A 14,661-nucleotide genomic window follows, 5' to 3' on the forward strand; every position below is an offset into this window, starting at 1 on the left:
GTAGTCACGGGATATGTCTCAGCCAGGGGGACGACCGAGAAGGAAGACAACATGGGCCCCAAGTCATTTCCCAGCAGGACATCTGCAGGCAAATCCTTCATCATGCCGACTTCGACAAGACTATCCCCAACCCCCCAGTTCAGGTGAATCTTGGCCGTGGGCAGTTGATGTATGGCTCCCCCTGCTACACGGACCACCATTGTCCGACCCGTCTTTTGGTCTTGGGCGAGATGCGACTTCACAAGGGTCAGAGTAGCTCCGGAATCTCTTAATCCCTGCAGCCGTTTCCCATTAATCCACACCGACTGTCGATGTTGTTGTCGATTATCTACCTGGGCTGCCTGCACAGGGTCCACTTCATACAGCACTCCCTCTATCTCTTCCATCCCATAATTAGCCATAGCCACCGATGCCGGGTCGGCTTCACCTTGGTAGCAGTGTACTGCAGCCCGGTTGAAGGTAGCCATTTCCGGTTTTGGCCACTGGGTGCGCTGAGTCCAGTTTGGACAGTGTCTTTGCAGGTGACCCAGCTGGTGGCAGGTGTGGCATCGCACCCCAGGAGGACTCTGGTAGGCCGGGGTATTGGTGGGTCCCCCGCCAAGCTTCTGTGGTTTAGGGGCCTCCAGACCCATGAGAGGGCCCCTTGAGACAGTTTTTGACCCTGACAATTGGGCCCTCCTGGCATCATAATGTTCATCGGTCAGCCGTGCAGCCTCCTCAAGAGTCGTCGATCGTCGGTCCCGAAGCCATTCTTGCGTCTCGGGAGTTAACCCAGTAAAGAATCGTTCTAACGCGATGAGCTGTAGGATGTCCTCCTTCGTGTCTGCTTTGCTACCTTGTACCCCCTGTAGCAGTGACCGCCATAGTTTACAGGCCCATTCAGCGTGGGTATCCGTTTCCCGTTTTGTGGTTTTGCGGAACTTTTGACGGTATGCCTCTGGTGTTAGTGCATACCGGGCCAAGATCACTTCTTTGACTCGCTTATAGTCCATACAGTCCTTATCCGATACAGTGCGATAGGCATCTGCTGCCCGGCCTGTCAGCTTGCTGGCCAGAATTTGGACCCAATCCTCCGGCTCCACTTTATAAAGGGTACACTGCCACTCAAAGTCCTGCAGAAAGCCATCGATGTCTTCCTCTGCCTCCCCAAACTGTCGGAAGGCATTGTATTGGATCTTTTTGTGGCTTACCCCTGCTGGTACTGGGGAGGAAGCCAGGGCTCCCCCTGCTCACTGTATCTCCTCTCTCCGCTCCGCCATCTCCATCTTGGCTAGCTCTATCTTGGTCCGTTCTGCCATCTCCATCCTGGCTAGCTCCATCCGCTCTGCCCTCTCCATCTCCATCTTTTTATCCAGATCAGTACGCACATCAGCCATCACCTTATCTATGATCTGTACTGCCAGGTTGGGAGCATAAAGTGCCAGTCTGCTCTTTACCTCCCTCTGGAATTCAGTCTCTTCCACGTTCCCGTTGGAGGTTGTTGCGTTGTCGAGCTCCATAATGGCTGCTATCAAATCCGCTTTTGTTTTGTTGCTGGCGGTTAACCCTCGAGCTTCCACAAGGTCCTTCAACGTATTCCTCTTTAGCTTCTGGTAGATGTCTTCCATTCAGTCCTTGGTTCCTGAAGAAGATGGACCGCATCCCACCGCTGCCACCAGTGTGACGAGAGCTAGTTACCCCATCCGCAGATGTCCAATCTTCTTCTGCAGGCCCCAAGATGTCTTAACTTTTATTCTCACAAGCAGGTTTTATAGAGAATCACACAGGCTCTTTTTAGTACCCAATGTTCTCACCAGATAATACCCACAGTAGGCTCCCAGACAGCAGTTATGCAACAACCCATTAATCAGCACATTGTCTGTTTGCCACTGCTAAGTGAGCACAGGAAGGTGGGGGCCAAGAGTGCTTCGGTCACATCACAGAATGTCCAACAATATGCGATCCACAATATTCACCCCACTTTATAACATTATGTCCCATTAGCTGCATAGGCGCTACGACAACCCCCATGTGGCAAAATCTTGGAGTACAGGGTTGATCCGTCATAACATGCATACCAATTTATACGCCAGTTCATTTTTTTTGGTTACTATCTTAAATATGCCATCACGAGGGAGCGTGAAAGTGTTCTAGTAGCTGCTTTACCACACAAAAACATGAGGCCACATGTTTCTCGTGCTACTATGAGCAGCCTGCAAGGACTAAATGTGCTACCATGGCCTACAGTATCCCCAAACTTATCTTCCATTGAGCACATCTGGTTCATCATTGGTTAAACAAGAATTTTTTTACTTTTTGTTTCCATTTTTTCAGCATTTCCTTATGGTTAACTTGTCTATCAATCTTTCAATTTTTACAACCCTATGACTTTTTTGGCTTCAGGTTGCATTTTTAATGTTGAGGAATGTATTTAATTTTAAAACACATTTTTATGAAACGATAGTGCTGTGAGTTTTTCATTAACTGCTGTGTCATTTACAGTATACACGTGGTACTAGTTTCCTATTGCAGATATTCTAGATTCACTTCCTTTTCCAGAAACAAACTTATATCAACATACAAATAGGGAAACGTAGTTAGCGCTCATGTAAGCGTTCAGAATTTTATTTAACAAGTGAGCAGTCCTAATCAGAAACTTTAAAAATGAATAGCATGCTAACTATTAAAATGGATTTCAAAAAGAAAAATTAGCAGGATAGCCACACACTTGTTACCCTCCCATGAATGAAGCTAATCTATGTGCGAATTTTCTGCACCTAATACTGCAGATGTTGCAAAAATCAAATCTTAAGACTCTTGCAGACGTCCGCAAATCTGGGTCCTATCATGGAATACAGTGGACAGACTGCAGATTTTCTTCATCTAATGCAAGTATATGGGAAAAATCTGCCATAAAAATCAGTGTACCCACAGGAGAAATTGACATGTTGCGGATTTGAAACACGCACCGCAGATCAGTTGACAATGAGTAAAAAAAAATCACAGTGTGCGTGAGGTTTCCATAAATCCCATCCACTTTGCTGGAACTGTAAGATGTATTTACATATTGCAGAGCAAAGTAAACGATGGACACTGAGCAATCTGTAATAGATTGTTCAGTGTGCATAGACTAACATGGTTCTCGGCACTGCGAGTCCTGTTTACTCAGAACGGTGCACTGTCAAGATTGTTGACATAATATGGTGTGGCCATTTTCAATAGAGGGTGGATGACAATTGAGCTTGTGGACAGCGACCATTGATCACCATGGGTGGGTGAAATTTTGACCTTGCAGACAGCTACGTCAAGTGGTCTCAATCTAAGAAAACAAAAATGAGCAGTTTTCAGTTGTTTTTTTTGTTTTTTTTAAGCGGCATCAATTAATATTTGTTGGTGAAGGATAATCGTCGTAGAATAAAATGTTCTTTTTTATCCAGAGTTCTCCTATTATTTATTTATTTTTAATTCATTTATTTATTTTAATGTAGCACTAAGCACAATTACGATGCAATAATAGTTAAGATTTGCTTAGTGATAACATTTTTATGAAAATATTTCCAAAATGAATAAATATGAATCATAATATTTTTTTGTTAAGGACAAAGTAGAACACAAGTGTTGTAAATATTATATTATTTATGTGACTTTTTCAGTATGTTATTAGCTAAGATTTTGTATACGAAATTCTGAGCCGACACATAGCTCTAAAAGTGCATCTAATAGTGATTGGCAAAAATACCATCAACCAAGACAATTACAACCATTTAACTGTTAATATATGCTTTAACAGGGCAAAGGGCATTTTATAGAAATGTGACTCAGGGCTAAATTGGCTTTCATGTGTCTGGGCTTTAGCGACAGGGCAAAAGTGAGAAAATGTAAGGTCACACATGCCAGGGAGAGCCGTGGTGAGCGGTGCTTACTTTTTGGATGAAGCACAGTGACAGGCATCTCATGCAGAACACAAGGCTGTTAAAACCCTGGGGCTCAGCTCTCAGCAGACTCCAATTAGACTCAGGAGTGCAAAGGACAATTGGGAATGCATTGTACATGCTATAATCTGGAAATCCCTCAACCTTTGTTTGGAGAATTTCAAACTAAGGAGACATTTAAGAATGTAATTTTTTTTTGGCAAAATATTTTCTATTGATTAACCAAATTCTGTAAAAGTCTTCTCGAGGGTCAACAACTATGCAAGAATATGTTGGGAATAAGAAGTCTGTCCTATGATTAATTAGTTCTGATATTGGCACAAATGTGTCTGAAAGCCTCTTTGCTTCTTTCGAGATGACATTCACCTTTAATAGAGGCAGGTCTCATAACAGATTTTATTAGGCCCTTTATATTTATATTGGCTGCCAGTGCCTATCAATCACAATAAGCTAAATACCATGGAAAATTGCTTTGACCCGAAAATTTGATTCTGAACACGACTTCCTAGACAAGTTATTAAAGTGTATTTTGTTTTTCTTTTCCTATAAGATTCAGCAATTTTCCACTTCACATAACATTTCTTTATAGTTTGCATATGTATATATATATATATATATATATATGTATATATGTATATATATATTATTAGCATAAAAGTGCACTTACAAAAAATATTATCAGGATTTTTGAAAAATCTTTGCATTATTAGAATTTTTTTTGCATTTTCTTTTCCATTTCATAGATAAGAAGCAATTGCTTGTCAGAAAGATGTCCCACAATAAATCACCTTATACAGCAGAACTTGGGGCATGTGTAAATGATGTATTTTAGGGTATGTGCATACTGTGCTTTTTAGACGCTGATTTACTTACATTATTTTTGAAAAAGAAGATGCTTCAGGAAAATGCTGACAATGTTTTCCCCGAAAGGTCTATTCTGACGTCTTTTCAACTATCTTTTGAAGCATTTTTTTAAACATGTATGCATTAATTAATAAGCGGCTACCAGGTTGCCTGAAGAATGGTCAGGTCAATTCTAAAAAAACGCTTTGCTGCTTTGGAAATCTGAAGTGGCCAAAAGAAGCTGAAAAGAACAAATGTACAGCATTTTGTTTTTACATCGCAGTACATATTTTCATTCTCTTTAGCGCTTTTTCACTTTTTCACTTTCACAAAAAACACAATGTAATACATTTCCAGCAAAGTGAAGGGGGTGCAGCATAAATTGACCTGCAGCCCATTTTTTTAATTACTCAGCGTATCACTTTTTAATTATTTTATCTATAAAATCATGTCAAAACAATGCAGTTTTATTTAAAGCATGACTTACCAAAAGGAGACAAAAACCGCAGCAGAAAAAATAAGATAAAAATGCACTTAAAAACGCAATGTTAAACCACAAATATCCTAATTTAGCTAATAGGTGTAGAAATACTGCAGAAAATCGACAACATCTGAAACTCAACAAATAATCATGATGAGAAAGCCTAAAACTCTATAGTCTGGAGCTGCAGTGAATCCATGTACTTTGTAGAAGTTGTGTAAAAGCAGCTTTACAGTGTGCATGAGGCCTAAGAGGGTCATTTTGTATGGGGCCAAAATAAAGATTCAAAAGAGGTACATGAACCCTGTGCAGTACTTTTTATACCTCAGATTCTTTTTCTGTAGCATTTTATAGGAATTTTGAGAATTCTCCCCCAATAATTAAGTCTGTTACCCAAATAATATGTATAGCCATTATTATTAATTTAAAATATTATTATAAACTCTTGTTGCTGCTGCTATTGTCATCCTGTTAATTCATGCTACTCTCTCCTGTCAGCAAATGGCTTATTATATTCGACCATCCCTACCTTCGCCCTTAGGATCATCATATCTAAGGTCTCATTTAGAAGTCAGCTATTTTCTTTGTACACAAAAAATTATTTTCATCTGTGCTTTGGATCATATTTACATCAGCGTTTGGTCAGAGTATCATTTACCATCAAAGTCTTATCGGTTTTTCTCGTATGCTAAAAAGAAAAAACTGATGGATGTCCCTCAAGGTTCTTCTACCAGTCAGTGAAAATTGGACAGCACATGGATGGCAGACAAATGGCACCCAAGTGCTGTCCATTTGATTTTTTTTACTGACCCAAAGACTTACAATGGTGATTTTGATATGTGACTTAGATCAAAGTCAGACATCGCGGACTGATACATCCACAAAAATATACAGATATGTGACTAACCCACATAAACTATACTATGTACGAGCTCTATTCATGAAAAACAGGTATATAACTCGTACATGAAAAACTTTCATCTGAATGAGTCCTAATTAAAGCAGTTGGCCATTTTATTTTATCATATGTGTGGGGGTTATTATTTTGTGGCACTTACTAATATATAATAATGGAAGGGTCTCCTCCTGAACTTATTAGTAATCACACACCTGTCAAGGTTATCCCAGGCTCCACTTCCTTCCTCTGGGTTCGCTGCCCTCTGCTGTTCTCCACATTGGGATTTGCAAGTTGCTCAGCGTGGATCAATGACATAATCTCCCTAGACCTGTTTAAGGCCCATTAAGAAACACACCTTGGTCTTGGGATAGAGATGCTAGACCTTTGTGTTTCATGAGCTCCACCTCCTGTGCATACTGTGCTTTACTTGCTTCCATCTCTGCTGGGTTCCATGTTATCCATCCTGCAGCTCCTGAGATTTCTGAGTGTGTCAAGTCTTCACCTTCCTGCTTGCTGCATCAACACCTGGGGTCCATTTTGCCCACTCGGACCTTAGGCTTAGAGGATCCTTCTCATCTGGTGAGCTTTAGTGCACAATGCCCTAATTATGAAAATTGCTGCTGATTGACGATCATGTGATTATTCCTGTCCATCAGTCTTCTCCAATTGAAATTAACTTTCACATGTGCTATGTTTTTTAATTGGAGGAGGCTGGAGGACAGGTCTGGTCACATGTTCCTCCTTCAGCAGCCATTTTTAAAATGAGAATTATGTAGTCTTTGAGGAAGGCAACACTTATAAGTGCAGGAGGAGAACTTGTAATTCTGATCATATACTAGTAAGTAATATAAATCATGTCCTTATTACATTTGTTAAAACAAAGATAAAGTACTAACCCCTTTAAGGGAGTAATTCTAATAATAAATTGCTGTTGTCAGTATTCTCAATTCATTAATATTATCTCAAAATGTAACAAAGGCCATCTTCTTTTCAATAATTGTGTAAACATAAAAAAAATTCTAGTTTTTGGAAACTATTATATTATTGTGAATTATTATATTATTTTTAATTATAATGGAGAATCAAACACAGTACCAGCAATATCATGAGAAATCATTCCAAAGATAGGTGTCACATTTACATATACGTCACTTAGAAATGAATTTATCTGGGGTTTACTGTTTTGGCACTCTAGAGCTTATTTAACACAGGAGCTTCCAACAAAACTATGGCTTTTTATATATAAATGAGCACTTTAATTAATGCCCCGCTGGCTCAATCTTGTCATTCGGATGCTCAATAGACTCCGAACAGGTTACAGCTCATTAACTCCCCTGACATTGAATATTATGTTGCACTGCTAGTTTGATTCTCCTAGTATTATTAAATATACATTGTCTCACATTTCACATTATTTTTATCCTTTTCTTTCTTGTCTAGTGTTCCAGCTTAATCAATGTTGCATCGCATAAATAGTTTTTTGATAGGATAACAATTTCTAATGTTCTTTCCGACCAATAATAAATCTGTTTTTCCAAAAGAAATAAAGTCAGAAGCTGAGTAGCGGCCGAATATTTTAGTTTCAAGATTTAAAAAGCTACTATATAGCATAGAAGGTTATAAAATCATATACAGTATTATTATTCATTGGAGTGGACAGATGTTTTAGCACGTATAACAAGGAGTGAATTTTGGGTATTGTACCACAAAAAAATGTAACACTAGCAATGCTATATAGCTAAGAACTAAATATCACAACCTTCCTTGTCTCCAAATCACGATCTTTCCCAGTTAAATATCTTCAAATTCATCTTCATGAGTACACGGCCAAACTGGATATAAAGTGGAGTGAAAAAGTGTTCGCCCCTATCCTGATTTCTTATTCTTTTGCATGTTTGTCACACTTAAATGTTTCAGATCACAAAACAAATTTAAATATTAGACAAAGATAACACAAGTAAGCACAAAATGCAGTTTTCAAATGATGGTCTCTATTATTAAGGGAAAAAGAAGTCCAAACCTACAGGGCCCTATGTGAAAAAGTGATTGCCCCCTAAACCTAATAACTAGCAGGGCCACTCTTAGCTGCAACAAGTGCAATCAAGCATTTGTGATAACTAGCAATGAGTCTTTAATAACTCTCTGGAGAAATTTGGCCCACTCATCTTTGCAAAATTATTGTAATTCAACCACATTGGAGGGTTTCCGAGCATTAACAGCCTTTTTAAGGTCATGGCACAGCATCTCAGTCGGATTAAGGTCAGGATTTGACTAGGCCACTCCAAAGTCTTAATTTGTTTTTTCTTAAGCCATTCAGAGGTGGGCTTGCTGGTGTGTTTTGGATTATTGTCCTGCTACATAACCAAAAGTGCCCTTAAGCTTGAGGTCATGAACAGATAGCCAGACATTCTCCTTCAGGATTTTTTGGTAGACCGCAGAACTCATGGTTCCATTTACCACAGCAAGTCTTCCAGATCCTGAAGCAGCAAAACAGCCCCAGACCATCACACTACCACCACTATATTTTACTGTTGGTATGATGTTCCTTTTCTGAAATGTGAGTTACTTCTACACCAGATGTAAGGGGACATACACCTTCCAAAAAGGTCAAGTTTTGTCTTGTCAGCCCACAAAGTATTCTCCCAAAAGTTTTGATGATCATCAAGATGTTTTCTGGCAAAACTGAGAAGAGCCTTTGTGTTCTTTTTGCTCAGCAGTGGTTTTCGTCTTGGAACTCTGCCATGCATGCCATTTTTACCCAGTCTCTTTCTTATGGTGGAGTCATGAACATTGACCTTAACTGAGGCAAGTGAGACCTACAGTTCTTTGGATGTTGTTGTGGGTTCTTTTGTGACCTCTTAATGAGTCGTCGCTGCACTCTTAGGATAAATTTGGTCAGCTGGCTACTCCTAGGAAGATTCCCCACTGTTCTATTTGTTTGCCATTTGTTGATAATGGCTCTCACTGCGTTTAGCTGGAGTCCCAAAGCTTTAGAAATGGCCTTATAATCTTTTCCAGACTTATAGATCTCAATTACTTTGTTTCTCATTTGATACTGGATTTCTTTGGATCATAGCATGATGTCTAATATTTGAGGATCTTTTCTACTTCACTTTGTCAGATAGGTCCCATTTCAGTGATTTCTTGATTGAGAACAGGTGTGGCAGTAATCAGGCCTGTGTGTGGCTTCCCAAAGAAGTGATAAATCACAGTTAGTTTATGTTTTAAGGTGTGGGCAATCACTTTTTCACACAAGGTCCTGTAGGTTTGGATTTCTTTTTCCCTTAATAATAAAGACCTTCATTTAAAAAATGCATTTTTGTTTACTTGTGTTATCTTTGTCTAATATTTAAATTAGTTTTGTGATCTGAAACAATTAAGTGTGACAAACATGCAAAAAAGTAAGAAATCAGGAAGGGGTCAAACACTTTTTCACACCACTGTAAGTCTGGTTAGTCAGCCATTTAAAGTTTGTAATGGAAACAGTCAAAGATTTGTTTGCACTTTGGTATAAAAAAAAACACATTTTAGCATTCACATTATGTGTGATCTCTCATTATTCTAATTTGAGGACACATTCCCATGAATTTTTTTTAACAAATCTGTGTATATGTATATTGTGTCCTCACTGCTCCACAGCCACATTCCTTCTGTCTCTGTTGCCTCATTCACTGAAACAAGAAGTCATCAGGGGGGAAGGTGATAGAAGCAAGGTGAGTGACATCAGCACAACCCCGCAACTTCCGTCATCACACTGAAATTAATCATTAGGGGGCAGCATTCCTGTTACTCGCCCTGCTTCTATCACCACCCCCTAATGTCTAGTTTCAATAAATGTGGCAGCAAAGACAGAAGCAGTGTGGATGAAGGATGCAGGGTAGTAGGCATAGAGGAAGTGTGGCAGCATGATAGAAGCTCACTTCTCCATCAATGCAACTTATATGGAATGTCTCCAGGAGACGGCAGTAAAAGAAGCTGTGATAAATGACTGCAGCTCTTCACCTGATTATGCTTCATTTAGGGTGGAATAAAAAGCAGTTGGAGTAACAGCAGCCCCAGCCCCCTGATAATGCTCCCTTTGAGAATACCCAGTGCATGCATGAAGACTGAAATAAATTGTCATTGAAGGTAAGAAAATTACACATTTTTAAATTAAATTAAATAGATAAACATATAGTATGAAATTCACTTTTAGTTACAGACAATCCATTTAAGTGAAGATGGACAAACTATAAGCATGCAGGTTTGCATATTATATAATCTAGCAAATGGGCTAATCAAAAATTATACAGATCTCGCAGATATGTTGTAGCAGCGTATCAACTAAAAAGTAACCTTTATTAATTAATATTAAAACACTAAAGTGCATGTGCTCTCATTTAACAATTGAAAAATACTAAAATCACGTCCAGAGTGACCTGTTCACTCTCTATCTTCTCTCTCCAAATGGATTATGCCGTACTATATCATATGAAAACCAACCTGTTTTCATCACCTTACCTCTTAGTTGGTATCTGCATTCAGCGTCAGACTGGTGTGCCTTGAGACCACCAGAGAAAATCATTCCTGGGGCCCACTATGTAGCTAGTACACTTTGTTTCAGTTTCGGTGTGGAGACAGCAAATATGGCAGTCACCCCGACCCCTTGATGATGTCCCAATTGAGAATCCTACTGCATGCTAGAATACTCAAACAAAATGTTTGGAAGTAAAAAATAAACAAAAACAAAAAGCAGATAAGAAGATAGAATAGAGAGGAATTGGTAGGGAATTTTTAAGACAAAGCAGCAAGCCTACACAAAGCATGAGAGTGTAAACTGCAGTGTCTACATCAAGGAGCTTGATTAGGGTCTGAATTTGGGGTGCTGGTCAGATGTCTGAAATTATTTAGGCGACATAGTATACAGTCTAAATTTATTTATGGGCTTGGTCAGGATTTGCTTTTAGGGGATCTGTGTGTGGTTAGTATTGATTTAGAGGCTTCAGTATTGGTCTGTATTTACAGTGACATGTAAAAGTTTGGTCACCCCTGGTCAAAATTACTGTTACTGTGAACAGTTAAGCAATTTGAAGATTAAATGATCTCTAAAAGGCCTAAAGTTAAAGATGACACATTTCCTTTGTATTTTAGGCAAAAAAAAATGTTTACATTTTAAAAATTACAAAAAAGGAAAATGGATCTATGCAAAAGTATGGGCACCCTTGGAGATTTGTGTGTTCAGATAACTTTGACCAAGGTTTCAGACCTTAATTAGCCTGTCAGAGTTATGGATTGTTCATTATCATCGTTAGGAAAAGCCAGGCGATTAAAATTTCCCAGCTTTATAAAAACATGGCAAAAAACAGCAGTCATGGGTTCCTTTAAGCAGCTGACTAGCACTCTGAAAATGAAAATGGTAGAACCCCACAAAGCAGGAGAAGGCTATAAGAAGATAGCAAAGCGTTTTCAAGTTGCCGTTTCCTCAGTCCGAAATGTAATTAAGAAAAGGCACTGGAGCAATGGATGTCAAGACAAGGTCTGGAAGACCAAGCAAAATTTCAGTGACAGCTGCTCGTGGCACTGCTAGAGAGGCAAATCAGAACCCCCACTTGACTGCAAAAACCTTCAGAAAGATTTAGCACACTCTAGAGCTGTGGTACATTGTTCTGCTGTTCACAGACACCTGCACAAATCTCTCCTGCATCCTCATCATAAAATTCAACATCAGAAGTATGCAAAAGAACATTTAAACAAGCCTGATGCATTTTGAAAACAAGTAGTGATGAGCGAGCACTAAAATGCTTGGGTACTCGTTGCTCTAGTCAAGCAAATTAGAATGCTCGAGTGCTCAACCCGAGCAACGAGCCCAATGTAAGTCTAGGGGAAAATCAAGCATTTTTATGGCGCCTCCCCCCCACCCCGGAGGCCTGCAGAGGGCCTAAAAATTGCCCAAATCGATGGGACCTGTGCTCAAATGACATGGGAACAGCATGGGAAAGACCCCTGGAAGCATCTCTGACTCCCCGGTCATTGCTGTCAATAATGTTGTCAGAGAATTACGCCAGTTTTAAAGACTCACAATAAAACATACAAAAACGAAACCAAAATGGATTTTCCTGGGAAAAATTATAAGGAACATCCCTTCCAGGCTAATTTCTTGTATATAAGGCAAAATAAATATACAAAAACAAAAATGCTCCTCCACACCTTGGGCTATGCTCACACGTAGCGTTTATGATGCATTTTTGCACTTTTGCATTGCTTTCAACGGTGAAAAATACATTCACTGGGAAATATTATTTTAACATTTTACTACCTTATCTTGCCATGTGGTGTGTGAGCATGATCAGACACATCCTGTTTCATTTATGAAGGAGGGACTCTGAAAGTTGCAAAGACTATTTTTATAGGGCCATCAGGCTGCCCTTACTATTCTTAAAGGGCCAGTAGTCGGCCTTCACTATGCTTTGTTGTTCCCATTATTAAAAAGTGGGTCTCCTATACTGTTATTGCGTATGCAGTGACTGTAAGGGCTGCCAAAAATTTGGACGCACCCCAATACCCCTTTGAAGAGACATAGAAGAGGGCCTCAGGGCCTATAGTGGTAATGACCATGCAGTGACTGCAAGGGCTGCCAAAATTTGGGAAAACCCCTAGAACAATTTAAAGACACAAAGAGGTGGGTCTCAGTAATGACATGTTCCCATTAGGAGTGTGTCTGCTATACAGTTATAGGGTATGCAGTGAATACAACGGCTGCCAAAATTTAGGAAAAACCCCAATAGCAATTTAAAGAAACATAGAGGTGAGCCTCAGTAACAAGTACGACATGTTCCCATTAGGAAGGAGCGGGTATGCTATACAGTTATAGGGTATGCAGTGAACACAACGGCTGCCAAAATTTAGGAAAAACCCCAATAACGATTTAAAGACACATAGAGGTGGACCTCAGTAATGAGTACGACATGTTCCCATTAGAAAGGAGGGGGTCTGCTATACAGTTATAGGATATGCAGTGAGTACAATAGATGCCAAAATTTAGGAAAAACCCCACTAACAATTTAAAGACACGTAGAAGTGGGCCCCAGTAACGTGTACAACATATTCCCATTACAAAGGAGCGGGTCTGCTATACAGTTATAGGGTATGCAGTGAGTACAACGGCTGCCAAAATGTAGGAAAAACCCCAATAACAATTTAAATACACATAGAGGTGAGCCACAGTAACGAGTATGACATGTTGCGTATTTGTGTGTAACGGGTCTGGGAGGCGGAACCTCTGGGCTACAATACAAGGGGGCGGTCCTTGTAAGGGAGCGGGTGGCGACCAGGCAGGTAGTCACAGGAGGTGACCAGGACAGTCTCTGGGTGTACGGGCAGGAGGACACGGCAAGTGATCGGGGCAGTCTCTGGATAAAGGGTAGGTACGACCTGTGATGGCTGAACCTCCAGGTAGGCTAGCAAGGCAGATGAAGAATGTGTGCTCCCAGGTGAGCAAGCGAGAGTCTCTGGAATAGCAGGTGGTCACAGCACGTGATGGCGGAGCCTCCAGGTAGGCAAGCAGGCAGGTAACGGAGAAGCGCTCCCAGGTGAGCGGGCAAGAGTCTCAGGAATAGCTGGTGGTCACAGCACGTGACAGCGGAGCCTCCGGGCAGGCAAGCAGGCAGGTAGCGGAGAAGCGCTCCCAGGTGAGCGGGCAAGAGTCTGGAGTAGCTGGTGGTCACAGCACGTGACAGCGGAGCCTCCGGGCAGGCAAGCAGGCAGGTAGCGGAGAGGCGCTCCCAGGTGAGCGGGCAAGAGTCTGGAGTAGCTGATGGTCACAGCACGTGACAGCGGAGCCTCCGGGCTGGCAAGCAGGCAGGTAACGGAGAAGTGCTCCCAGGTGAGCGGGCAAGCTGGTCCATAGACAGACTGACCGGAGTTGTAAGGCAGACCGTCGGACCTCAGGAAAGCAGGCAGGTAGCTGAGGTGCGCTCCCAGGTGAGCGGGCAGGCTGGTCCTTAGACAGACTGACAGGAGTAGTAAGGCAGACCGTCGGACCTCAGACTATCAGACAGGTAGCAAGTAATCAGGCAGGAATCTGACAGGTAACTGGCAGGTAACTGGCAACGGGACCTGAGGGCTGAAGCACAGGTGAGACACAGGTGCAAACAACATTGCTCGGGCACCTCCATTTTGGAGGAGGTGCCTTATATATGATGAAGTCCTCCGGCCATTGGCCGGGGACTCCTTAGGACGGCGCGCGCGGCCCCTTTAAGAGGAGGGGAGCGCGCGCGCGCGCGCCCTAAGCACAGGGGCCGGGAAGGAGCGCGCGCTGAGAGCAGAGCGGGAGGAGGACGCCGGGAAGGAGCGCGCGCTGACAGCAGAGCGGGAGAGGGACGCCGGGCACGGGGCAGAGCGGTGAGGGGAGCAGCGTCCCTGCCTAGCAGAGGGCAGGGACGCCGGCACTACAGTACCCCCCCCTTTAGGCCCCCCCTTTTTTAGGCCAGACAGAAATTTAGCTAGGATGAGAGGGGCATGGATGTTCTCCCGGGGCTCCCACGTTCTCT

This window comes from Phyllobates terribilis, unplaced genomic scaffold, assembly GCF_046119375.1.
Source record: "Phyllobates terribilis strain yellow unplaced genomic scaffold, ASM4611937v1 Scaffold_1__5_contigs__length_1240528914, whole genome shotgun sequence".
NCBI classification, from domain to species: domain Eukaryota; kingdom Metazoa; phylum Chordata; class Amphibia; order Anura; family Dendrobatidae; genus Phyllobates; species Phyllobates terribilis.